Source organism: Manis pentadactyla, chromosome 11, assembly GCF_030020395.1.
Source record: "Manis pentadactyla isolate mManPen7 chromosome 11, mManPen7.hap1, whole genome shotgun sequence".
NCBI classification, from domain to species: domain Eukaryota; kingdom Metazoa; phylum Chordata; class Mammalia; order Pholidota; family Manidae; genus Manis; species Manis pentadactyla.
Genome location: NC_080029.1, coordinates 73,978,523 through 74,003,015, shown reverse-complemented (window position 1 = coordinate 74,003,015; position 24,493 = coordinate 73,978,523). Strand labels below are relative to the sequence as shown.

Sequence of the window (24,493 nt, the reverse complement as noted above, 5' to 3'; positions counted from 1 at the left end):
AGCTGGGGAACACTGGCAGCTGGAGGGAAGAGAGTAAGCGAGGGTATGTTTAAAGGGTTTTATACAGCAGGGGCCATGGTGCCAGAGACAAGGGCTCCTAGGAAAGGATGACAACATTTTTCCAGTGACATTCTTTTTTGTTTTTTTAATTTTGGTATCATTAATGTACAATTACATGAACAACATTATGGTTACTAGACTCCCTCCACTATTAAGTCCCCACCATGTACCCATTAGAGTCACTGTCCATCAGCATAGTAAGATGCTATAGAATCACTACTTGTCTTCTCTGTGCTATACTGCCTTCTCTATGTCCCGCCTACATTATGTGTGTTAATTGTAATGCCCCTTTTCCCCTCTTGTCCCTCCCTTCCCACTCATCCTCCCGTCCCTTTCCCTTTGGTAACTGTTAGTCCATTCTTGGGTTCTGTGAGTCTGCTACTGTTTTGTTCCTTCAGTTTTTGCTTTGTTCTTATACTCCACAGATGAGTGAAATCATTTGATACTTGTCTTTCTCTTCCTGGCTTATTTCACTGAGCATAATACCCTCTAGCTCCATCCATGTTGTTGCAAATGGTAGGATTTGTTTTGTTCTTATGGCTGAATAATATTCCATTGTGTATATGTACCACCTCTTTATCCATTCATCTACTGATGGACACTTAGGTTGCTTCCATTTCTTGGCTATTGTAAATAGTCTTGCAATAAACATAGGGGTGCATCTGTCTTTTTCAAACTGGGCTGCTGCATTCTTAGGGTAAATTCCTAGGAATGGAAATCCTGGGTCAAATGGTATTTCTATTTTGAGTTTTTTGAGGAACCTCCATACTGCTTTCCACAATGGTTGAACTAATTTACATTCCCACCAGCAGTGTAGGAGGGTTCCTGTTTCTCCACATCTTTGCCAACATTTGTTGTTGTTTGTCTTTTGGATGGTGGCCATCCTAAATGGTGTGAAGTGATATCTCATTGTGGTTTTAATTTGCATTTCTCTGATGATTAGTGATGTGGAGCATCTTTTCATGTGCGTATTGGCCATCTGAATTTCTTCTTTGGAGAAGTGTCTATTCAGCTCCTCTGCCCATTTTTTAATTGGCTTATTTGCTTTTTGTTTATTGAGGTGTTTGAGCTCTTTATATATTTGGATGTCAACCCCTTATCAGATATGTCATTTATAAATATATTCTTCAATACTGTAGAATGTCTTTTTGTTCTACTGATGGTGCCCTTTGCTGTACAGAAGCTTTTTAGTTTGATATAGTCCCACTTGTTCATTTTTGCTTTTGTTTCCCTTGCCTGGGGAGATATGTTCAGGAAGAAGTTGCTTATGTTTATGTTCAAGAGATTTTTCCCTATGTTTTTTTCAAGAGTTTTATGGTTTCACGACTTACATTCAGGTCTTTGATCCATTTTGAGTTTACCTTTGGGTATAGGTTAGACAATAATCCAGTTTCATTCTCTTACATGTAGCTGTCCAGTTTTGCCAACACCAGCTGTTGAAGAGGCTGCCCATTGTATATCCATGGCGCCTTTATCATATATTAATTGACCATACATGCTTGGGTTAATATCTGGACTCTCTATTCTGTTTCATTGGTCTATGGGTCTGTTCTTGTGCCAGTACCAAATTGTCTTGATTATTGTAGCTTTGTAGTAGAGCTTGAAGTTGGGGAGCATAATTCCCCCTGCTTTATTCTTCCTTCTCAGGATTGCTTTGGCTATTTGGGGGTCTTTTGTGGTTCCATATGAATTTTAGAACTATTTGTTCTAGTTCGTTGAAGAATGCTGTTGGTATTTTGATAGGGATTTCATTGAATCTGTAGATTGCTTTAGGCAGGATGGCCATTTTGACAATATTAATTCTTCCTACCCAAGAGCATGGGATGAATTTCCATTTATTAGTGTCCTCTTCAATTTTTCTTAAGAGTGTCTTTTAGTTTTCAGAGTATAGATCTTTCACTTCCTTGGTTAGGTTTATTCCTAGTTATTTTATTCTTTTTGATTCAATTGTTTTCCTGATTTCTCTTTCTGCTAGTTCATTGTTAGTGTATAGGAATGCAACAGGTTTCTGTACATTAATTTTGTATACTGCAACTTTGCTGAATTCAGATATTAGTTCTAGTATCCAGTGACATTCTTGACTCTTAATTTTCACCTAGGAAAACTGAAGTACAACTATGTTTACCTTGAATTTCTCCTGTATCTATTAAAGGAGACCTCCCTGGTGGCAAAGGAGAAATATCTTTTTATGACTAGCTTCTTATATGGTAAATCAGCTCCTATTTTTTGGGGAACTATTCAACTGATTTTGGTTGTTCTTGGGGATAGACTTACTGTGAAGTTGCCCTATTATGTGAACAGATATTTTTCATCCTATGGAAAGCTATATTGATAAAAAAGAATGCCTATCAGCACAGTGTAACTGACCTTACATATGGGCAAATGGTTCAATTAGCAGGATAGAGTAAGTGGGATAGGAAGGAGAGAAAATTTAGACTGGTAATGAAAACAGGAACAGAACATGGAAATGCCCATTGAGAAGTGACTTGAGGTTTCTCTCAACCCCCAAATTAGTCTTCTGTTACAAAGTCTTCTATGTAATGGTTTGTGAGTTACCTCCCAAGCACTGATTCATTTACTGTGATAACTGAGAGTATTATTTAACCAATATTCAATCACTCTGCTTTCCCCTTGGGACAGAGTGTACTTCCCTAACCCACTGACTTTGTTTGGCTTTGTGACTTGCTTTGGCTAATGGAAGTGAGGAGAGGCTCTAAATGAAATGTGCTGTGTAATTCTGCTTGGTTCTTGTGCACCAGTGATCTTCCATGAGAAGAACATGCCTACTACCGCTTTATCTGAAACCCCAGGTCAAACATGAATGGAGTAGACTTGAACCCAATGCAAGGCGTAGAGCCAAGTCCAGCCATCCTACTCTCTCTGAAGCAGTTTTCCCGCCAGACTAACCTATAGATCCATGAGCATTTAATGTGTGGTCTTGTGGCAACCAAATTCTGGGGTAGTTTGTTATGCAGCATTATTGTGGCAATCACTGACTAACACATATACTCAGTAGAATTATGACATAAAAGCACAGAAAAGCTACTTGTCTAGCTTAGTTATTTTCCAGTATAATCCATAAATGGGACAGCTTCAAAATCACTTGGTCATGTCATTTAGTTTGAAACAAATGTGGCTCACTGTACTTCTCTTTATAAAATGGAACATATATAAAAATATGTTGAATTTGAAAAAGTCTTTAAAATTGATAAAGTCATTTCATTTTCAAATATTTTCAGCAGGAAATTCAACCAACATTCTTTTTTTAAATTTTATTTTATTTTTTATTTTTATATTTTTTGAGAGGGCACCTCTCATATTTATTGATCAAATGGTTGTTAACAACAATAAAATTCTGTAAAGGGGACTCAATGCACAATCATTAATCAACCCCAAGCCTAATTCTCAACAGTCTCCAATCTTCTGAAGCATAAAGAACAAGTTCTTACATGGTGAACAAGTTCTTACATAGTGAATAAGTTCTTACATGGTGAATAGTGCAAGGGCAGTCATATCACAGAAACTTTCGGTTTTGATCACACATCATGAACTATAAACAATCAGGTCAACTATGATTATTTGTTTGATTTTTATACTTGATTTAAATGTGAATCCCACATTTCTCCCTTATTATTATTATTATTATTATTATTATTAATAAAATGCTGAAGTGGTAGGTAGATGCAAGATAAAGGTAGAAAACATAATTTAGTGCTGTAAGAGGGCAAATGTAGATGATCAGGTGTGTGCCTATAGACTAAGTATTAATTCAAGCTAGACAAGGGCAACAAAACATCCACGGATACAGAAGATTTCTCTCAAAACAGGGGGGGTGAGGTTCTAAGCCTCACCTCTGTTGATCCCCAATTTCTCACCTGATGGCCCCCCTGCAACTGTGCCTGTCTTAGGTTGTTCCTCCCTTGAGGAATCTTACCCGTCTCTGGCTAACCAGTCATCTTCCAGGACCATACAGGGAAATGTAAAGTTCAACCAACATTCTTAAATAAGGTAGTTTTGTGTGAGTAGTAGAGCTGCAGTAATGCTATTATTTGTGATCAGTTCTCCAACAATCCATCCATTCATCCATCCACCTATCCACATTCATAATTTTTGTAGTTTATATAGTTATCTATGGATAATGCAGTAGTTTTTAAGTAATTCAAATAGGAATTTAGAATTTAAAAGATTGTTTAAATTTCCTGAGTACAAAGTACTAAGGAGTCCATGATCATTATAGAAAAATTAGAAAATACAGAAAAACAGAAAAAAGCTGCATAATTATCCCACATAGAAATAACCTTTACTAAAATTTCATCCTTTCCCTTTATAAAGCTGCTTTTCTTTGTGTGCTTGCACATGTTTATTCTTACATACATTTAATTACAACAGACTCACTGTGTTTACTGTTCTGTAAACTGCTCTTATCACTACATATGTTGTAACTTCTCTCCATGACAGTAATATAGAGAGCTGCACCATCTAATGACTCTAGTATTTAATAGAATGAATGTTTTATAAATTTGTTAACTGGCCCTCTATCTTTGGATGTTTAGGTTGTTTCTAGGTTAGTTTGGTTTTGGTCCTTTATAAATAACACTTTCATGAACATTCTTGTTTGTGTATTTTGCTCACTTTTCAAATTACTTCCATAGGAGTAATCCCTAGAAGTGATATGACTAACGGAAAGGATATGTATGTTTAAGACCCTTGTCAAGGTTAAGTCCCATTTATATAACTTCTAGCAGGAAGTCTTTTAGCATATCTTTCAATCAAACCTCAGTGCTGCTGTTTGAAAGGTTTTTTTTCCCTTTGCCCTTTTTATTTTTTACATCTCCTACCTACTCTACTTCCACTTAGAAATATTTGAGAAATTTCTTCATTCTATTTTTTCCCTCTGGTATACAAAGAAATAAAACATGACTTGATAAATGTCTTGACTGTATTAGAATAAGCAAAAATAATCATGACAGCAAAGTAGCCTTCTTTTTCAGCAAAAATTACTCAATTTTGGCTTCAAGATTGTTTGGTAATAGCTAACTAAATAATAACCCTTTATCACTTCATGATATTAAATAGGGCTTGTTGGAAATGAGTCATTTTGTACACATTGAGAGTTTTATGGTTAGTTTAATGTCACTGAATTTAATTAAATTGTCACTTGCACGTCATTATACTTTGGAAACCCTCCTCAGTTAGAGAGCTGTTAGCACTGAATAAAAAATGCACAGTTCCTCTAAGTTGTGAGATCAATTTGACTAATTTATGAGGTAGAGAAACTGAGGCAGAAAGCAGTGGGTTCTCAAGCAGCAGGAGTAAAAAATATACAAATATAAAGGTAAAGATGCTGCCATGGAGGAAGAGAAAAATTAACATAGAGGAACATTTTCATGCGCTGAACTCTGTCTTTTGGGACCACTAACAGATGAGATTACAAACTAGTGCCAGAATTGTAAATGGGGTTGTTGCTTGGAAGTGGCAACTGACATGGAAACCCAGCCCTGAGCATCCTCCAACTCCCAGATATCACACAAACATATAAAAAAGAAATTCTCTTTCATTGAATGGTTTTAAAAAGGCAAAATAAAATAACAATATTTTGAATATTACAAAATAAACTATTGTAGTGAAGAATATATGGAAAATCTAGAATCTCTTTAGGACCAACTTCTAAGATGTCTCTTTGTCATTGTAATCATTCATGTGTATTTTGAGGAAAATTGGGAAATTCTAATTGTAAAATTGGACTTTAATAGACTTTCTTCCAAAATGTTTTTGCACAGCTAATTTCTGATTTGTTTTTATAGTGCATTAGTGTTTTTTAGCATTTACATAGAACTTCGTATTTCAAAGTGCTTGCTTGACAGAATCACTAATGTTATTTTATACAGTGTTATGCTCAGAAACACTATCCTTTAAAAATAATTGATGGTTTAAAAAACAGATCTGTTATTTATTTCTTTCGTCATGTAGATTTTCTGGGCATGCCTTTTCATTCAAATTCAGTTCAGCAAATATTTACTGCATAACCACTTAATACAACACTTTGTGTCAGAGATTCAAAATAACTCACTGGATAGAGACAGAAAAGACATAATAGTTACCAGGTGCCAGTGGGAGAGGGGAATGGCGAGTGGCTGCTTAATGGGGAGGGGTTTCTGAAGGGCCCCCACCAGTAAGATGGCGAACTTCCGGCTTCTCTTCCGGGTCCTCAGTTCCTGACGGTGCCACCTAAAGACCAATCACCTCTCTCCCCACTCCCACTCCCAGCACCTAGCCAATAGCCACCAGCCCCGTAGAAGTAACACCACAATCACCCCATGCCCCTTCCTATATAACCCAGCACCTTTCCCCAATAAAGCGGAATTCTCCGGTGAATTGCTGCTGTGTGTCGCTCCTTCCTTTCATTGGTGCCGAAACCCGGGAGACGGGACACCCCAACTGGGCCCCGTCTTTCCCCCGACACCAGCAGCAGCTTGCCCTCGTCCTCTTTTTCTGGCGCTGGCTCATCACACTCACCAATCCTCCCTGGCCTTTGGGTAAGTTTTCCCCCGGAGTGGGCCGCTCTTCCCCGAGCTATCGCAGCGCCATTGACTGTGATCGTCTGGCAAGGCCCTGACGCTCGGGAACGAAGGAACTCTTCCCGCCTCCGGCCTTCACAGCTGCTGCAGACCCTCAGGCCCCCCTCCAACAGCCATAAATTGCCGCCTCCGGCCTTCACAGCTGCTGCAGACCCTCAGGCCCCTCCTCCAACAGCCATAAATGAGGTGACTCCTTTGTGGATGAGAACGCTCCCTTTTCCACTCCTTCCTTCCGTTTTACCTGCAGAAATCAGTTCCGTCCGCTGAAAACTCCTAGTACTAGGTACCTCGTGACTCCGGCACTCTGCCTTCTTAGAGAAGTCTGGGTGACGACCCACACCTCCTAAGAAACCGACTCGTATGCGAGTTTCCGCAGACCACCAAGGATCATCGGGGACGCCCTTTGTCTCCTTGCGGTCTGTTCCCAGTCCGAGGATCTCCGTTCGTCTTCCCCTGTTTGTCTCCTTCTCTGTCCTTTAGCCATGGGAGCCTCCTCATCCCTCCCTGGAAGTTCACCTCTTGAATGCCTGCTCAAGTATCTAGCCACCCTCTCCCTGACGCCTGATATAAAACCAAAACTTCTCCGCAAATACTGCTCCCAAGATTGGCCGACATACCCCCTAAACAATAACAACCAACGGCCCGCAGGGGAAACTCTTGATCCTAACATCACTCGCCATCTCTTTAACTACTGCCAGCGCCTGAAAAACTGGAAGGAGATTCCCTATACCAAAGCCTCCCGTTCACTCCCTTCCCCCTCCTCCCCCCCACCCTGCCTCCCTTGCTGCCGCTGCCTCCTCCTCCCCCCGCCTCGCCCCAAGTTCTCCTAGCCTGCAAGCTGTCTCCCCTGCAAAAGCCTCCCGTTCACTCCCTTTCCCCTCCTCTCCTACAACAACCCCTCCCCCTTCCTCCACCACCATCTCCTCCCCCACCTCACCCCCCTTGCAGTTCAAGCCTGAGCCTTTCAGACCCTCTCTAACTAAGTCTGCTTACAGCCAAAAAGGGCGGCACTTGCATCTTCCTTTGAGAGGAGTGCTGCTATTACATCAACGAATCCGGCATTGTGGAAACTGACATTACCAAACTCACCGACCTTGCTTCCAGCCTCCACTCTGCTTCCAATTCCAACCCATTCTCTTCAATACTAACAAACCCCCTCTTTACCTAGCTCTGGCCCATTGCAGGCCCCATAATAATCATTCTTCTCGCCTGTCTCTTCTTACCTTGTATAGTAAAGTTTATCAAATCCCAAGTCAGTAAAATCTCTAATCAAACTTTCAACCAGCTTTTACTCAGGAACTATCAGCTTCTGGCCACAGAAGATCCCTCACCCTCACGTAACCTCCTCACCACACACTGAGATGGACTCCTCTCTCCGCTAGAAACTCTTCCTGGAAACAATGGCCACAGACGCCTGGCTTCTAGCACCCATATCCTCTTGGCACCATTAAAATCAACAAGTCCTCGACTTATTGTTACAGGGAACCTTCATTGATTTCCAACCTGAAGAAGTCCACATCTACTCGTCCTTACTGTGGGGAGTCCTATCAACCCTTTCCCCCCAATCCTCAAGCCCTCACTCCCTTCTCCGCCCCCGTTCAGCAGGAAGCAGTCAGAGAGAAAGCAACGTCCACAACCCCATAGAGGAGAAAGGGAGGAATGAAGGGCCCCCACCAGTAAGATGGCAAACTTCCGGCTTCTCTTCTGGGTCCTCAGGTCCCGATGGCGCCACCTGAAGCCCAATCACCTCTCTCCCCACTCCCACTCCCAGCACCTAGCCAATAGCCACCAGCCCCGTAGAAGTAACACCACAATCACCCCATGCCCCTTCCTATATAACCCAGCACCTTTCCCCAATAAAGCGGAATTCTCCGGTGAATTGCTGCTGTGTGTCGCTCCTTTCCTTTCAGTTTCCTTTACAGATGATAAAAAAAGTTCTAGAACTACCTAGTGGTGATGGTTATACAACATTTTGAATGAACTAAAAGCCACTGTATGCTTTAAAGTGGTAAAAATTGTAAATGCAATGTATTTTAGCACAATAAAAAAAAGTCAGGTGGGGGAAAAATAACTAGTTGGGTCAATAAAAGAGAGGTAGAAATATTCCACTTCAGAAGTACATTTCATCAGAAAATGTTTTTAAATTATCCTTCCAATATCAGTATTGATTCCATGCAGTAACTGAGTCAAATACAATAAAAGCAAGTATTATTAGGGCAGACGTACTTAAAACTGAACAGAAATGCTGAAATGCACAAAGATGCTTCTTGCCCTCAAGTGGGCTTCAATTTTATAGGGATTAAAGATAATTATGAAAAGTGTATAACACAAGATAAAATGTCAAAAAAGCTATACTAGAGAGGTGAACCTAGTGCTAAGGAAGTGAAGAGGGTAATTAGATCAATTTTGGAAATAGCATCAGGGATGTGATAGCTTTGTGCTTGATTTTAAGGATGCATGTGATTTTGCCAATCACATCAGATCATAATGGCCAGTCTAGGTGAAGGAGAGAATTCTGCTTCTAATACAGCCTGAGAGTCTTCTGTTTAGTTACTGGCAGGCACATCACTGAGCTGACATATATTAAGCTTAGAGTCAACTAATACCTGCTTAAAATTGTGTTTTGTAAGTGCAAATACTAAGTCACTTTTCCCAGTCCAGTACACAAGTGCTGAACTTCTACATTTACCATCTAGAAATTTCACTGTGTTAAATCTGGCCTATAATTGTATGCTATGAGAAGCTTCAGGATCCTGATTCTGCTGTCTGGTATATTAGCTACTCAGCTATCTTCTTGCCATTCATTACTTTGTTATGCATTCCTTTGATGTTGATATTCAAGGCACTAAAAAAACATTCTAGAGAAAATTGTAGATGATATGATAGAATTTTAATTAAGCTACTATAATTTCCCTTCCAGGTAGACTTTGAATTGGTCATTAATTGGTCATCTCTGAAAATGGTCACTGAGTTAATTATGAATATAGTCAATTATATTTTCATTTTCCTTGACCAACATTTTATTATTTTCTTTACAGATTTTATTAGGAAGCATATTTTTAACTGCATTGCTAAAATTAACACAGTGGCTAGGAACTCAGAATTTGAAGTTAAGATTTTGGAACTGGCATCCAGCCCAGCCAACTACCAGCCACAACCTTGGGTGAAAAAAATTTCTTAATCTCTTTGTGCTTCAGTTTCCTTATCTATAAAATGTGTGTGAAAATATTACCTACATTTTTTATATTAAATAAACTTTTATGTAGCAATATTAAAAATATGAAAACATTAATTATTACTAGTATTATTATGATGGTTTTAATATATGTCCACAAATTCTTTGATATTCCTACTTTTTTAAGAGGTGGTGCCTGATTTCTTCCCCCCTTGAGTGTGGGCAGGGCTTAGTGACATGTGACTTCTAACAAATAGACTATACATTGTTTTTCCACAAAAAAAGCATTGTAGCTACCCTCTTGCTGTCTCTTGGATTGCTCATGCTGGGGGATGTTAGTGGTCATAACATGAAGACTGTGTTAGTTTTCTATTTCTTTGTAACAAGTTGTCACAAATTTAGTAGCTTAAAACAGACCTCATTTGTTAGCTCATGGCTCTTTGGTCGGGATTCCAACATAGCATGACTAAGTTCTTCCCAGGGCAAGTGTTTTTGAACAAGGACATTATATACCAGAATATGCTTGCCGAAGGCTACTTGAGCGAAAGGAATCCACAGATGAACACTAGAATTTGGGTTGCTATCTAACAGCTCAGGACAGAAATAATGATTGCTCCCAGATTGCTGAGATGACAGTAGACCTGGACAGAGAGACTGGAAGAGAAAATCACTGAGGAAATAGAATCTATTTGATTTAGCAAGTTGAATCACTATCAGGCATTGATGGAAGATCCTGAGACATCAGGGGTCAAAAAGTGTAACTGTGGGAATAAAGCTCTATTGCTTTATCAGGGAGTTATTCAATTGTGGTAATTGGTTAAGTTGTGTGTGGGTGTACATGGGAGGGTGTGAAAAAAAGAGCAGAAAGAAGAATGATAGGGGATACTTAAATTTAGAAGTGCCGCAGGGATAAAATTGGAGAGGTAGACAGAAATGGGGCATTTTAAAAGATAGGAGGAGAGTGAGAAGAGTTACACGGGAGATGAAAGTTTTAAGAAGAAGGAAGGAAGATCAATTTATACCCTATTTGAAGGTTATAGAGGATGAGGACCAAGAAGTTAAATTACAGTGAACTTGAAAGTGCAGAAAAGAAGCAGAGGTAGCCAGTGTATTTCTAAGTGCAGCAACCTAGGGGAAGCTGGCAGAAAATAAATCCAGTATGTTTCTCTTAAAGTTGAGGGGAATGACCTAGTCTCTGATAACTATTCCAATTTTATTGTTCTTCCTCTTTGGTGCTAGGAATCCTGGGAAATTTAAAATGATTAGTTAACTATTTCTCTCAGTGGAGGTTGATCATTTAATTCGTTGCCAAAAAAACAATGCTGCATCTTAAATGCTTCCTGAATTAAGAACTCCACCTCATAATTTGGGTGGTGGTCATTCACAGCTCTCAAAACCACCCTGAGGCTGTGCTTGCATCAGAGTTGCCTGATATCCATCCATCATGACCCTTGATGTCCATGCATCCCAGTCACCACCAACCGTCAGTCAAACTGTCCTGGATCAACTGAACTTCTGGAGACCTTGGGGGAAGGAGGGACTACATCATCTAAGACCATTAAACTAGACTATAATATAGAGACACAATGGACACCTGGCAGAACCACAAAGACTAGGTTTGAATAAGCACTTGCCACACTCCTGTCTCTTTTCTCCATCCCATGTGTCAACAATTTTAATGAAGACAATGGTTTTTATGCAAGTGTACACATATTGCTAATCTCATTATTCTCTTCTCTTTTTCTTCTACTTTTTCCTAATTACCTCAGGAAAATCAAACTCTCAGCCCCTCTTTCTCTCTGCCCACTTCCTCATTTTTCCATTCACTCCAAAACCAGCCTTGATCAATTCTGATAAAAATAAGAGAACACAAATTATAAACCTCTATCAAGAAAATTAAATTTATGTACTTTGAAGTTAAAGTAGGTGTTATGAAGAACTGATGCTATTAACTTCTGAAGTCCATGGAACTGAGAAACTAGTCCTTTGAAAACATGCACAGAATTGCCCCATATATTATCACAGTCCTTTAGAACATGGTTTCCCCCCCCCCCGTTAAACAGCAATATTCTGATTCTGTGTGTGTGTGTGTGTGTGTGTGTGTGTGTGTGTGTGTGTGTCTAGTTACTGACTGTAGAAGTTTGGTTTTCTATCTTTCATTGCTAATGTTTAATAATTCAGATATGAGAAAAAAAGGATTCTTTAAGGTCCAGAAATTCAGTCCCTACCTTTAATCCTGTTTCTAGAAGAAGATACATTCTACATTCCTGACACATGATTTCCAAGTTTAGAGTACAAACCATTTGAAATTTGAGGATTGCTTGTATATATGTAACCAAAATATCATTAAGTACCTTTAAGGTAACCCATGTGAACTTCCTGCTACCATTCTGTCCAAGTCATTCTGCTGAGCAATATCACCATTCTTCTGTTCTGTATTTAGAAAAGGGCAACACAGCATATTCATGATTATACTTGTGTAGTTAGACAGAACTGCCTTCTAATCCTGATTCAATCACTTGTATGTTCAGCTCTGGGGAAGTTATTTAACTTTTTTTAGCCTTAATTTCCTATTTTGTAAAATAGGAATTATGTAAGTGCCTATTTCCTAGAATTATTTTAAAAGTTAAATAAGATCATATCTGACAGGTTTCTGTCATCCAACAGGGCCTCAGCAACTACCATTTCTAGACAAGAGAATCGTGTTTTTTTTTATGTATGTGTATCATTAAAAATATTTTCATCATATATAAACTTTATTTATAAATTACATATGTGTTCCTTCTAGACTAATATTAGCATGGACATAAAACATACATAAAAGTAGAATTTAAAAAGAATTTGTCAAAGATAAATACTACTTAAAAAATAAATAAAAAGATGTATCAAGTATAAATGGTATGTTTGTTGCATTAAAAAATATTCAAACAATTCCAAATTCCAGTGAAACTCCAGATTTTAAAAAATAAGTTAGGAAATTCTATTTTCATTTTTTTGTGTGAAGAAATAAAAGTGTTAAGAGATGACACATCATTTTCACACAAAATCACACAATACTATAAACATGTCTAGACACCTATTTTCAGAAGACTTTTTCATTGCACTCAATGAAACAGTTTCTTACTCATTGCTAAAATATCACCTTTACTTTAATGGGACATACTCATTTTTTGTTTTGTTTTAGTATCTGTTTGGGACTTACTATTGACGGCAGTTGTCATCACAAAAAGGATCAACACATTTTCTTTTCTTTTTATCATATCTGCTAGGATGGTCAATATTGATAGCCACCTATCACAGAAAAAGATCAGCAAATTTGGAAACTATTTCTTTTCTGTAAAAAGAAAACTATGTTATTCACCTTTAATTTTGAAATGTTTGAAATCTTTTGCCATGAATAACCAGTGAACCTCTCTGCAGTACAAAAATATGTTCTCAGACATGCCTTATCTCACAAACATGTATTTAACAGAGATTTACATGGTACTTACTATTTTCTAGGTACTGTTTTAAGCACCTTACAGATAACTCAGTCTCCTAAGAACTTTATGGGTTAGGTTTCACTCCCATTTTACAGATGATCTAAGTAAGGCAGAGATAAGTTAACAAAAAACTCATTCAAAGCTAGGAAGGATTTGAACCTAGCCATTCTGGCTTTAGAAACTGCTTTTAAGAGCTAGGCTCTGGTGCCTAGGACTCTGCTAATGAAGATGAAATAACCTTTAAGTATACTTAACACATGTAAACAAGAACATCTGCTTGTTAATTTCTGTGTGTGTGTGTATATATATGTATGTGTATATATCATATATGATATATATGTGTATATATATTTCTGTGTATATATTACATATGTAATATATGCATGTTAGATGGTCACATGAGTGCACAAAGCAGGAAGTCTTCAGAAGGAAGGGGAGAGTTCTTTGATACTGAAGGATTGGTTTTTGGTAATCTCATCCAATCTCTCCTTCTAGCATACTTCCATAAATTTTAGTTTACATGTGTTAAATAATTTATATATAGAAGTCATGTTAGGTTGCAATCTATTAGTATAAATGTATTTGTACTATATTAACAGTATATTTTTGGAATCTATTATGAATGTGTCACTGAAAACTTTCTGAGGATTTTAACAATGATAACATGAAGCATTAAAATTAATGTATTGGTTTGCTCTTCTCTACTTCTAGGCATTGGAAGGATGTGGCTGGGTGAAAAATGCCTATAAGTAGTCCATAGTATTTAATTGACTGGAAGAACTTAAGTTCTGGAGGGTTGAACTTATGTTTCAGATTGGATACTATTGTTTCATTTTTCATAGAAATATTAAGAATAGGCTAATGTTTTCTTTTTCCAAAGAATATCTCCATCTCTGTAGAACTATTTTTCTTGATACATTCGCTTTTGCATTGCTCTTCAAAAATAAGGATATCCGATGTTTGATTTGCATATGAATTTTGAATTTTCTGGGTATTTAGGGATGACTTTATTGTTCATTATATACCTATCACCATAATCATCATGCTGTTATCATTATAAATTATCCTTTAGTCTGTTTCTACTCAGTACTGTAATAATATAAAAATAGTTAACAGAACCTTATGGAATATTTACATGTGATGTTCCAGCCTTAAAAAATAAGAGCATTACCTAGTGCTAAGGTGAAGTGTATTTTTTCACTTAGGCACAGGAAGAGTCTGATAAATTCATCTCACTAGTAGATTGTAATCCTTGGAAAATAGGAGCAGTATTTATGCTTCCTGTGATCATTCAGGACAAGACTGGTAAGCAGGGCCCAAATAAATACTATTAAATGAGTGAATGACTTTCTGTTTGGGAGATCTGAAAGACCTTGGATTTCCTTAAAGAATGCCACAGAACAGAGCTGGACCAGGGTGTATCTGGGAGAAGATTATATTTTGGCATCTTTCTCCTTGCTCCAAAGGCCAGTCCTGCAGACCCTTCTCAGTTTTCAGTTTCCTCCACTTTGTTTCCTCCTCATTTCATGTGTAGGGATCAAGAGGGCTTTCCTGATGGAGAAGAGTCTATCTAGAAGGGTACAGAAACTGTTCTCAGTGTAGATATGAATACATTTTAATATTCAGTTAGTTAAACATCACGTATCTGACCCTTGCTTATCTGATTTGCTTGTTTAGCCATTTAAATTCTGCAGACTACAATCCAAATGGAGGAACATAGTGTAGAGAACAAAGAGTCGAGGTTAGAGAAAGGGTTTTTATCCTCTAGAGTAGGGTTTCTCAAAGTGTGGGAGTCTTTCTTTTTGGGCTATGAACCAGTCTAAAGAAAAGTGCATCCTCTCTTCAGTTTTTGCAGGTGGATGATGTACAATTTGGGGGATAGTATTTTTGTATTCAATTTTTCCTCTCAAATGAGTTTAAAATTTTATAATTATGAACTAAAATTGCGACTGTGTTCTGCCAAGAAATCACACTGCCATGCATTGTTTGGGTTTGTAGCATGCTTGTGAGTGGTGCGAGTGATGGCTGCTTCGTAGGATGGCTGCTTCTAAACTGATAAAGTGTTGACTTGGACTGGTGTGATTTTCAATCTCTCTTCTTTTAAAACATACATTGTGATTGGTTTAGTTTCATCATTATCCATTTATTTTCATTTAAGATCACTTGGCTAATCCTACAATTATAGAATGCACATTCACATTAATAGTATTGTAGTCATTTCTCCCCATAACTAGACTTTAAAGACACGTGTGTAATCAAGATGCATTATCTACCCCTCTATTGTTTTTTTTTTTTTTATAGATAATTATTTTTTATTGAAGGGTAGTTGACACACAGTATTACATTACATTAGTTTCAGGTGTACAAATTGTGATTCAACATTTATATACATGACAATTCTAGGTACCAGCTATCACCATACCAAGCTGTTACAATATCTTGACTATATTCCTTATGCTATACATTACATCCCGGTTACTTATTTATTTCACCATTGGAAGTGTGTACTTTTTGTGTGTGTGTGTGTGAGGGTGTCTCTCATATTTATTGATCAAATGGTTGTTAACAACAATAAAATTCTGTATAGGGGAGTCAATGCTCAATGCACAATCATTAATCCACCCCAAGCCTAATTTTCATCAGTCTCCAATCTTCTGAGGCATAACAAACAAGTTCTTACATGGAGAACAAATTCTTACATAGTGAATAAGTTACATAGTGAACAGTACAAGAGCAGTCATCACAGAAACTTTCTCTACCCCTCTATTGTTAAAACAGATATATACATAGCCTTTCCAAATTTGCTAGTATAATCATTGTTAATCACTAAATTCTTTTTCTGGTTGAAACTGAGGTTAATCAAGGAGGCCTTTCCCCAATTATCTAGATCATCCTGATTTTATGTATTTGGATTGTATCTAGTTCTGACTGATTCCAGTAAAGGAAACAGTTGTGTAAGTCTGTATCAAGACTGTCAATGGAATTTAATGAAAAGGAAAATTATCAAATCCCAGATTGTAGGGATAGTCATATTTTATATAAAGAGAGGTAAAGGAAAGAATGTTGGGGATTGAAGAGCCTAGGGTAATTTTTGAGTATTTAAGGACTTTTTTTGGAATATTTTAGGTTTATAACTATCCAATTCACTAGCTACTAGCCATATATGGCTGTTTTAATTTCAGTTTAGATTAAGATTAAATAAAATGAAAAATCCAGTCCCATAATGCCACTAGCCGCATTGCAAGGTCTCCGTAGTCTTCTGTGGCAAGTGGCTTCTGATCAGACAATACAGATGTAGAACATGTCTGTCATCACAGAAAGTTCTAGTGGAAGGACTGATTTAGACTATAAAACATTTGGACAAATTCTATTCAATAACTGGCAGTCGTAGCTGACAGAATGAGACCCAGCACTGTTCAGTTTGAAGAATGAAGAAGAAAACAGACTATTATTTAATCCAAGATAAATAATGAAACCCACTAAATGAAAGAAATTGTCAGCCAAATTTCAGACTGGTAAGCCTGGAAAAGGAGAATGTATTTTGTAGAACATAGTTCTGCCTAACTATTTAAAACAATGTTGTATATTTGGTAACAATAAAAACTTGTGACGCTACCTTTGTTTACAGTAGGAGAGGCCCTCATACTGTTTAGAGGAGTCTTAGCTTCTGAATGCGTGCTTCAAGACATGGATTGTTTCTTTTTAACCTTGGGCAGTCTGCTTGGTGTCTTGTCTAAATAAGTATCTAAATCGATTCTTAAATAAAAACACAAGATTAGTGAAGGTTATGCACATCACGTGTATGGCTGCCCATCATAGCTTGAATACTTTCTATATCGGGAATTTCCCATGTTAAGAGCCCCTTTTTCCAATATAGAAATTCTGACTTTGAAGATAAAACTCAAATTCCTCAGTCTCCCTAGCAAGTGACCCAGACTTCTCCAGTCAGACATACCCACGTGAGCCCTGATACCAGAGGTGAGCGACTGAAGGACACAGGATTTGTGTGTGACTTTGGTTGTTTCTGCTGTGGTAGTGCCCGGTTTTCACAGTGGCAGTGGGGTTGGCAAGGCCAAATGCCTGACACAGAAGTGGCCTGTGTGCTGACTCCAGCAGCCGTTTCACTCAAGTTTTGAGGCTTAACACTTAGCACTGGGGGTGGCGGCAGCCGTTTCCCCCTCAAACCAGTTCTGTGGTTTGTTCCTGAATATTCTTTCTGAAAATTTAGCCTCCACACTTTCTCTAGTTCACCCAATTTTTGATTAACTACCTAATACCCTTTAATAAATTCTTTTCCTGCTTAAACTAGCCAGAATGGATTTTGTGGTTGCAGCTAAGAATGCTGATGATGTGAGCAATGATGCCAGTTCATGTTTTGGACATATAGATATGAATCAGTTTTCTCAGTATGCATTTACCACATGCCTACCAGGCTCTGTGTTAGGACCTTACTCAAGTTTCCAGTTAGAGCCCCTTTGTTTGTAGTGGTATCAGGGAGACAAGAAATACAGGAGGTGAGACTGGTGTTGGAAATGTTGAGACTAAGAAGATTCTTCTTTACTGCCATCCTCAATCCAGTCTGTCACCCAATCCTCACAATTATATATCTGAAGTATTTTTCCCATGCTTCTTTTCTCCATATATAACTTTTTATTCATTTGACAAACATTCAACTCAGGGATGTACTATTTCTCACTTGACTCATTGAAACAGCCAATCACAACAATAAGACTATATGGTTCTCACACCCCATATTGTTACTTGGTAATGCGTCTTTGCTTATGGTGTTCTAAAAGCCTAGAAAACCCTTTTCTTCTTGTCATTTATATGGGCACCTCCTGGCTATGCTTTGAGATGTAGATTATGCCTTTTCTATTTCACATACTGTATTGTAAGATAAGTATGCTGTGGACAAAATGAGAATTCCTGTGGCCAGGATTCTCACCTGGCCCTGGTTGACTAGTTCACTGCACACCTTTGGGCAATACATGGCTGTTGACTCTATATAAAGAGCTCCACCCAGTGCTCTGGGCACAACATGGTGGCACACCTGCAAGGCTGCAGGAGAACAGAGGCAGAGATGCTAGTGCTGAACCTACTGCTGGGAGAACAAGCCAGGTAATAAACCCTTTCACCCCAAAGAACGTTTTGATGTCAATTCCTTTGGTCACGTTGAATCCATAGTGAACTTGCCCAGGGCTGAAACCCACTGGCAAGACAATTGGCATAGTTGGCAGGATTAATTGTTGACCAAGGAAATAGACAGGCTGCCCTTATGGGAGGGGTACTTCAGCAGGCTGCCCCTGTGAATGGGGAGACAGTGGATCGTCCCCAGTAGGTATATAGGCTTGCCTCCTAGAGGACTGGGCCCCACCCCAGGACTGGAGCCAAGTGGAGGTGACAGCTGAGGCTGTAGGTGTGGCCCTTGGTATAGTAAGTAGGTCTTTTGAGAAACGGAGTGCCCGTGAGGCAGTGGAGACTGTGGGTTGGCTGCTTCTCACAGTATTGAAAAGGTCTACAGAAGAGACCCAAGAAATGGCAGCACGAGAACATGAGCTGCAAACTTCTGTGGATTCCCTGAAGAAGGAAATGGCATTGATGTGAGAGGAGGCAGCACAAGAATGCCGGCAGCAAGGTGCCATTGGAGAGATAAAAGATTCCTTATAGAACAAGATGGCAGTACTGCCAGGTGTTCTGAAGGAGGAAGAGGCCATCAAGGAAAAAGATGAACTCCTGAGGGAAGAACAGGTGGAGGTGGCAAGAGAACGTCAGCTGCAAAGCATTGAGCTGAAAGTAAGAGAGCTGCTGAAGACTGAGCCGGCATTGTTGTGAGGCACAGTAGCAGAGGAGGCACTCGGGGGAGGGGAGAGAAAGTTGCCATCAGCCCCAGAAATGGAGGAGCTGGAGAAGAATGAAGGGGTGGTGCCAGAGGCACTGGCCCCTCCTGTATTGAAAGCACACCCAGTGGTTGTAAAGAAAATAAAGACCCAGCAGCTGAAAGTTCCCCAAGGAGAGGAGCAGCCCCCTCCCCAGGTCAGGGAGCACTCTATGGTCTGCCCCTATACTCAGGCTGAGCTGGTGGCTGTGGGACTAGGAGTGGATGGAATTGTTCTGTTGGGATCAGAGATGGGAAAGCTGTCTTCCCTGACAATGCAGCCTGCCCTAAGGCAGTGATTACAAAATGCAAGGTGACACGTAAAGTAGCAGACTTAGGAGAGGCTGAAGCAATGAGAACCTGGAGAGAAATAAGACCTGTTACTCACAGGAGGAATTTGAGGGGCCCCATGAGGGTTAAGAGGACCCAGATGTGGGTTGGTCTGATATGGGCAGGAGTAGATGGAAGAAAATTAGACAGGAAGTCAAATAGGATCTTACTGGAGCTATGGCAACAACTGAAACCAGAGCAGCAGTTCCAGCCATTAAGACCAAAGAGGCAGAGGTCAGCGACAGAGCCACGAGTCCGGCCTGTGTGTCTGCAAGACTTTTTTCTGGAGAGGCTGCAGAACAATGTTGGAGCTTCCTTGCACAGGGACCATTGCAGAGGACTAAGGGCACATAGATTGAGAGGGGAGAATCCTGAAGGGGTGGAGTGTGAATAAAATGAGAGTTCCTGTGGCCAGGATTCTCACCTGGCCTTGGTTGACTAGCTCACTGCACACCTGTGGGCAATACATGGCTGTTGACTCTATATAAGAGCTCCACCCAGTGTTCTGGGCGTGACGCAGTGGCACGCCTGCAAGGCTGCAGGAGAGCGGAGGCAGAGACGCTAGTGCTCAACCTACCGCTGGGAGAACAAGCCAGGTAATAAACCCTTTCACCCCAAAGAACGATTTGATGTCAATTTCTTTGGTTACATTGAATCCATAGCAAACTTGCCCAGGGCTGAATCCCATTGGCAAGACATATGTGGTTGTTCATTTGACCTATCAGCTGGACTGTGAGTTCCTTAGGGTGCATATCATGGTTTATATTTACTGTTGAATCTTCAGCCCTTGTCCCAGTGCCAGGTATATAAAAGGCACATAGTCAATATTTGTTGAAAGATAAATGACTTGTACTTATTTATTACAAGTTTATCTCCCTGTCCAGTCTATAAGCTTCTTCAGAAGAGTACAGTGTCTGGCATATAACAGCTTAATACTGATTTATTATAACATTAATGAGATTCATGTGGGGCATCTGTTGAAAATAATTGGTGGCAATCAACATTATGGCTCTAATGCTTGGCCCGGAAGCTAGGGCTGGAGATTAGGAGTTAGGTTTTGCAAGGTGGTGGTTTGTGGCAGCTGTGTAATGCTTTTCTCAAATCATTGACCGTAGAGAGTGTAATTGACCAGTGTTACCAGCTGCTACATTTTGAAATCCTTCCTATATTTGTACTGAGGTCAATCTTCCAAAGGGCTGCTCCCAGACAATGACGGGGAGCAGAAGGGAGACCTCTGATAAGTGACTTTGGTTTTAGGACTCTGTGGTGACTTTGCCAGACTCTCCTTAGTATTGCTCAGCTATCTAGGTTGTTCCCACCCAGTTCTCCTGCCCTCTGTCCTTCACTGAGTGTCCTTCACTTAAGGTCAGAATGGCATTGGAATCTGATGGCTCTCAGAGCCTCTCCTGGTGCCTGTCTTGGCTTCTGCTTCTCAGACTAACACATGATTGACGCCATGGGAGTAGACTAGTTATTCATGGAGAGTCATGGAGTCAGAAGGGCTAAGAGCCAAAGAGAGATCCTTACATGGTATGAATATTTAGGGATTGGGAAAGGGAGTACCAGGGGGAGACAGTTGAAGTAACATGGTCAGAAAAGCAGACAGACCAGTAAGGAGAGTGATGCTCCAGAACCAGCCATCTCTGAGTGTGTTTCATTCCAGAGCTTTTTCCCAGCACCATAAAAAGTTAAAAATTTACTAAGGAATAAGTCTTCTGAAATTAGAGAAAATTAAAAAAAGAGAGAGCAACCGAGGTCAGAAACTGTTTAGCTGGCTTTCAAAAAATTCAGTACTTAAAGACAAGCTAAACAGACAATTAAAATAGGAATAATATCACAATATATACATATATAAAATCATTACACTGTACATCTTAAACTTATACAATGTTATCTGTTAATTATATCTCAGAAGTCTGGAAAAAAAAAGAAAAAGAATGTTCAAGTAAAAGAAACTTCATATGCAAAGGCCCTGGATGATACATGTACTTTCAGCAAAAAATAAAATAGAAGCTGTAGAATAAATATATTTTTACCTATTCAGATTTATAAAAATACACACTTTTGAAAACTGCTTTATGGCTAAGGGAGGGTACTTTTGTTTTCACTCATGTTTCCTATGCATCCTTTCTCTGTCTTTCTTATAATAATACTTACATTATTTGGCAAATACACCAGATAGACGTAGTATGGGAGTGTGGATGGGTGGATAATATGCTTCCTCTATTCATGGGAATTGATGGAGAAATAGTTAAACTAAAAAAAAAAATCTATGCAAAATGGACAAGAATAGAGTTATTTCAAGTTACTTTAAAGAGAGAAAAAGGCTGCCATACCATCTAAAGAAAATGTCAAACAGAAACAGCAAGACAGGCAGAACAAAAAGCCACAGAGCCCATAGTGCTCATTCAAGGAACAACTGGCAGAGAGGGGTCTGTGATAGTTGATTTTATGTGTCAACTTTCAAGGACCGTGGGAAGCCCAGACATTTGGTCAAACATTCTTCTAAGCATTTTGAGAGTGTGTTTCTGGATGAGATTAATATGAATTGGTAGACGGAGTAGAGCAGTTTGCCCTCTAATGTGGGCAAGCCTCATGCAATAGATGGAAGGCAGGACTAGAACAAAAAGCCGCCTCCCTCTGTGGAGAGGCAGCAACTTCTTTATGACTACCTTTAGCTGGTCATCAGCCTGTTCCTGCCTTTGGACTTAAGCTGGAACATCAGCTCTTCTGAGGCTCTAGCCTGCCTGCTCACAGACTTGGACTTCGACCACTGGTTCACAGGTCTTCCAGCTTGGACTAGAACTCACACTATCAGTTCTCCTGGGTATCCAGCTGGCTGATTGCATATCTTGAGACTTTTCAGCCTCCATAATAACGCTATTGTGCAAGCCAATTCCTTATAATAAATCTTGCTCTGTCTCTGCCTCTCTCTCTATGCTTATATATACATAGGTGTATGTGTGTGTGTATACTAAGTTAGCTTGAAGCTGCCATTAGCATAATGTGACTTTGGCATATTTGTATGTGTATCTCTATAGCTCTACATACTTATTTATATATGTATGTAGGTATACACATGCTATAGTTTCTGTCTCTCTGGAAAACCCTGACTGAATAGGGTCTTTGCTAAAGAACCAGAGAATAAGCTCCATATGGCATTATTGGTCCATATGGGCATAATTGTCTATTAAAAGATGTTCTTAGATTATTGATTCTGCCTCTTAAATATTTCTTAAACATGTCCATTTCTCTCCATTCACAATGCCACTGTTTTAAGGTCTTTATGACTTTTTGCCTTTACAATTTAAATAATCTCCTTCCCAAAGAGTTTCTTTTCCTCCAATGCACTGGAAGATCTTTCAAAATGCAAATCTGATAATATATTCCCATTGCTTAAAATCTTGCCATGGGTTCTGGTAGTGTTTTCTTTCTCAATCTAGGTATTGTGTTTGCTTTGTAAGAATTCACTGAGCTATAAGCATGTGAGTTGTGCACCTTTCTGTGTGTGTGACTTAATTACAAGATTGTATTTAAAAATATTTCCACAGCTCCCCATTGTTCCCAGGATTGAGTGGAATCCCTTAGCTAGATGTTTAAAGTCTTCTGTCTTGTTTCCAAATCCCTGTCACTACCCTAGCCTACCATACCTAAATAATTGTGATCTACACATAAATAATATTTTTTCTTAACTATTTACTTTTGCTCTGCCTGGAATGACCTTTCATCATTATTCACCTTCCTCTTATTCTTTCTCTAGCAATAAACCCATGTAGCATCTGGGATGGTTTTTAATCCCTTCAGGCTTTTCTCCTTGTGTGCTTAGAGAACACTGTGCTGCACACACTTCTAACACAACACTCATCATGCTGCTGTACTTATTTATTTTTATGTCTGACTCTTCCATTAGATGGTAAATCCCTCAATGGCCAGAAATATGTCATATACATCATGTTTGCCATATAGGACATGCCCCCACCAACATGTTTTGAATACATGAATGCGGGAGATGGATTGAGGAAATGTAATAAATGAGCAGTGCTTTTGAAAGAAATTACAATATACTTAAGTAAATGAAATATAGATACATAAAAGTTTGAATAAAAATATCATGCAAAGGTAAACAAGTCACTGGTAATAATTTGTTAAATGTTCAATCCAAGGAATGGACTGTAAATGATGCAGGAGTCAGAGGAGAGAAGTGGTCAGGCCATAGTGAGGTAGGGACTTGCCACTGAGATCTGAGAAGTCTCACAGCATTTGGACCGCTGAAAAGAAAGAAGAAAGATTTTGGTAATGTGGATCACTTAAAATATCTAGGAAGAAATGGTTGAGTAAATAGAATTAAAAAAACTACATTTTGAAAAATATGGATAAAGCAGGAAATTTAATATGATAAAGGAGGAAATTCGAACAAAGAAAGGAAGTTTATAGGGAAGATGATGTGCTACATTTTGGACATGCTGAGTTAGAGGTGCCTGCAAAGACCCAATGGAGTTCTCTGGGAAGTGGTTAGACATCTAGTCTGCTTTTTGAGAGAGAAGTAAGAAATTCATATCAGCCAGTCACATGTGAGTCAATGGATTGATCTAAAAAAGATACATCATAAGAGAAGGGAAGGGTTAACAATGGGACTTTGGGGGAATTCTATATATAAGGGATGGAAAGAGGAAGACATTCCAAAAAGGGAAATCTGATAAGTGTCAAGAAAATAGGAAGGAACTCAGAGGACTGGAGAGTCACAGGGCTAAGGGAGGAGACAATTTTGAGAGCCAGGGGTCGTTAGTAGTGGCAAGTATAGCTGAGTGGCAGGGGCGCTAAGAACTGCAATGAGGATTTGGGTTCTGTTTTTAGGACTTCAGTGATGATCCTCCAGACAGCAATCTCAGCAGAGTGCTAGAGACTGAAAACAGTACTCGGTTTGAGGAATCAGTGGGAAGTTAGGAAGGGAAGGCCAGACCTTCCTCAGAAGAATGGTGTGAGGGATGGGGGA

At 39.1% G+C, this 24,493-nt stretch overlaps 1 long non-coding RNA gene across 2 annotated transcripts in view; it reads left to right on the top strand.

The window, feature by feature from the left end:
• LOC118911911 (uncharacterized) overlaps positions 1-24,493 on the top strand; it is a 59,359-nt gene that overhangs the window by 9,971 nt on the left and 24,895 nt on the right. Inside the window, exons 4-5 of one of the 2 annotated variants that reach the window (XR_005024653.2) lie at positions 4,713-4,775; positions 9,677-10,041. This is a non-coding gene — a long non-coding RNA (uncharacterized LOC118911911). Of the gene's footprint in view, positions 1-4,712; positions 4,776-9,676; positions 10,042-24,493 lie in introns of those variants that run through there. The other variant, XR_008992527.1, reaches the window with a different exon arrangement.